Here is a 3542-nt window from a genome sequence, read left to right as displayed (position 1 = left end):
CCCTGGGCTGAAGGCGGCGCTAAACCGCTGAGCCACCCAGGTTGCCCTGGCATTAAGTCTTTATTATAGAAATAATGTATTTCTATTTTTTTTGTATTTCTATTTTTTAAATGAATGTTTATACATAACAAAAAATTAGAAAATTAAAAAAAATAAACTTAAATAAATACATGGATAATAGTTACAGCAAAGCATATGCTCTAATAATGGAGTAAAAGCTGCTTGGATCTCCATGGTACCACCAACTTGGGAGATTTTAGTTCTAAACAAGCAGAAGGATGATACAGTCTCTTGCCATGATTAAAACTGTGTAAACCACCATAGATGTGCTCCTCAAATAGTTTGCCAAGTATCTTTCTAGGGCTACTACAGCTACTGCGTGAATGGATTGGCCTGAGTGGTTATGTCCTTAATGTGCACACCATCGAGAAGTTGACATGTCTTCTCACACACTGGTAACTACTCTAATTCATTTAGAGTCTTCAGAACATCTATTACTTTTCCAAATACTGTATATTTCATGTCCAAATGTGACTGCTTGCCATAGGCGAAGAACTGAAATCCACTGGTGTTTGGGCTATTGTTAGCCGTAGGTACAACACCTCTAATACTGTGCTTAAGAAAGTTGCTATATTCATCCTCAAATTCCTTGCCCCAGATACTGTTACCACCTCTTCCTGTACCTGTCAGATCTCCTGTTTCAACTGTAAAACCCTTGATATGTCTATGAAATATGCAGCCATTGTAGTAATTACTGGTACTAAGAGCCAAAAAATTTCTCTCAAGTTTTGGGTGTCCTCTCACAGAAGCCTTCTATTTTAATATCACTCACATCTGTATGCAGTGTCACTGACATTTTTCTTCTTGATGGTTTCAGGAAACATTGTTGCTAATTTCTCACAGTCTTATCAAGAGAAGTTAGAAAATGAGTCTCACTTCGGGTAGCACAGCTGTTGTTAAAACAGAAAAAGATGTAATCTCAGATGCCCGTGATTCAAAATTACTGTCTTCAGGCTACCCTGCATTTCTATTTTGAAGTCCACTGAAAATTAGAATTCACCTATATTTATTATCTCCATATGTGGGCAGTGTCTCAAAGTATTAAATAACAGAAGACAATCAGGTAAAAGGAAAGAAACAGAGGGATTAAAAAGAAGCATGCTTGACTTTCATAAAGTCAATTATTTGATTGCTAAACATTGTAAGTTAGCATTATACAGAAAATTCACTTTGTTAGGACAATAAGGTACAGCGGAAATAAGAGGAAGATATGGTCTCTGGTTTTATACCACAATTCTCCCCTACATTACTGCATAAACTTGTACAAATCACTTCACTTCTCCTTGCCATAATTTTATCTATTAAAGATGGACCTTTAAAGGAGAAGGTGTATGTTCCAGGTATCCATTGCTGTGGAACAAAGGACCACAAAACTTAGTGGTAAAACTCCTTCAACCATTCAACTGTGTCACACAAATTTTGTGGGTCAGAACTTCCAGCAGAGATCAACTGCATAATTCTACTGTTCCATGTGGCGTAATAGAGGCCACTTGATGATATTCAACTATTAGTCTTCTTGAAAGGTGCGAATTGCAAAGTCCCATATCATCATTTGGAGGGTATATCTGAAAGGCTGAGCTCAACTGGAATTATCAGCAAAATGCCTAAATGTAGCCTCTTCAGTATGGCAGCTGCACCCCCTAGTTAGATTTCTTATATGGTAGGTCAGGGTGTCAAGTGAAGAAGGTGGAAGTTGAGTGATATTTGACAATCTAGAACCACTCCTGCCATGCTCTGGTGGTTGAAGCAATCTCAACCACATATGTATTCAAGGAGAGGGATCATTAACCCTCATACCCATAAGAGAAGTTTCAAATAAATAATTTGCTTCCACACTTAAACCACTGTAGTACATGCCCTGCTTATAACAGTGTTGATCTTCCTCCATGATGCAAGAACCTCCAAATGTCTCATTCTGCTGTATTCCGAAGCTCAGGTTCAAGATCCAGAATCACCATTTAAATCATATCTAGCTATAAAAATATCTTGGTTTTGTGTTTTTTTCCCCCGCTTGGATAACTGATACTCTTAGACTGTAGATCTATGGAATGAAGAGACAATTGATCTGTCCCCCAGCCACCTAATGTCCCAAGATGAAACGGGCACAGGGTAACCTTAGTAAATATTCCTTTTCCAGAATGGAGAAAATAAGACATAGCAAATCACTATCATGTAGCAATTCTTAAATAGAATCTGGCAGATGTTTTCACTTCCCAATTGAAGTTTAGTCTTGGTCTTTGGGTATAATTCTATGTAGCTTTTGGCTTTGGTCCTACCCTCTAAACACTTCCTTTTCTATAAAATCTGTTTTCCATAAAATCTAGTTTTCTTAGAATGCTTCTTGTATATAGAATTTTGATTATCTCAGGGCCTTAACTTTTTTTTCCCTCTTTCTGTCCTGTTCAATGCTAATATAATTCCTTTGAAATCTCATGAATGTTTTGTGTGTCAATTTCTAATCTGCTCCATTAGACAAAACTAAACCCATAAATCTTTTTGAGGTAAATCTTTCTCTATCTTGATTTCCCTATAAAGCTGTTGTTTGTGCACTAAGCACTGTGGTCTGTCTTAGAGTATATAATATGGTATGCCTTATTTATTTTTATTTCTGAGAGGGTACATTTGATGCAGCCTTAAATCCTTCTGAAAGTCTTAAAGGATCTTACAACCACAGAGTGTGTTCTACTGACAGTGCATTAGCTTTTAACTCTACCCTAAGACCATCTCTTAGAGGACCACTCGCTGGTTGGAACAGTTGTCCTAAGCCCTTTACATCCCCTCCATGTTCAATTAGTAGTAGATTATTTCATCTCTCTTTTCTCTCATTTTTAAAAAGACAACTGGAAGAAAAAGGTAGCACTTTCAACCCTTAGTCCAGAGATCATCTTAACTAGATTATCAAGTTTATTAAATATATTATATATTTTCTAGATTACCTGGGTAGAAGTAGTGCCAAGCTTTCTACCACCTCTTAGTAGTTTTTAATTTTTTTTTTCAATCTCCTTTAAGTCCTCTAATCCTTTTAAGGCTTGTCAGACTTTTGCCTGTTGCTGGCCCCCAGACAAAAGCCACACATTTTAGATTTTGTAATGTTAGCACAGTGCTTCCATGGACCAAATTCTCTTTACCGACTAGTGTGGTAAAAATCAAAACAAGACAAAAAAAACCTATCCAAAAGTTAGTTGTTTGGGGCACCTGAGTGGCTCAATCAGTTAACCATCTGCCTCTGACTTAGGTCATGATCTGAGCATTCTGGAATCAAGCCCCACGTCAGTCTCACAGCTCGGTAGGGAGTCTGCCTCTCCCTCTCCCTCTGCCTGCCACCCCTCCTGCCTTGTGCTCTTTCTCTTTCTTTCTCTGTCAAATAAATAAAAATAAAATCTTTTAAAAAGTTAGTTGCTTAAACCAATAATTATTTTATTATATCTCATAATTTTATGAATCAGTAATGCACCTGCACTGAACTGGGCAAGTGTCCTCTT

General features: G+C 37.3%; 1 pseudogene; it reads right to left on the bottom strand.

Moving 5' to 3' along the window:
- Positions 1–372: 372 nt before the first annotated feature.
- LOC140608416 (peptidyl-prolyl cis-trans isomerase-like 3) lies at positions 373–856 on the bottom strand (annotated as a pseudogene).
- Between the last annotated feature and the right edge of the window lie 2686 nt (positions 857–3542).

This window comes from Canis lupus, chromosome 17 (genome assembly GCF_048164855.1).
Source record: "Canis lupus baileyi chromosome 17, mCanLup2.hap1, whole genome shotgun sequence".
In the NCBI taxonomy this organism is placed as follows: domain Eukaryota; kingdom Metazoa; phylum Chordata; class Mammalia; order Carnivora; family Canidae; genus Canis; species Canis lupus.
The sequence above is the reverse complement of the archived record's forward strand: the minus strand, read 5'-3'. Positions and strand labels throughout refer to the sequence as shown.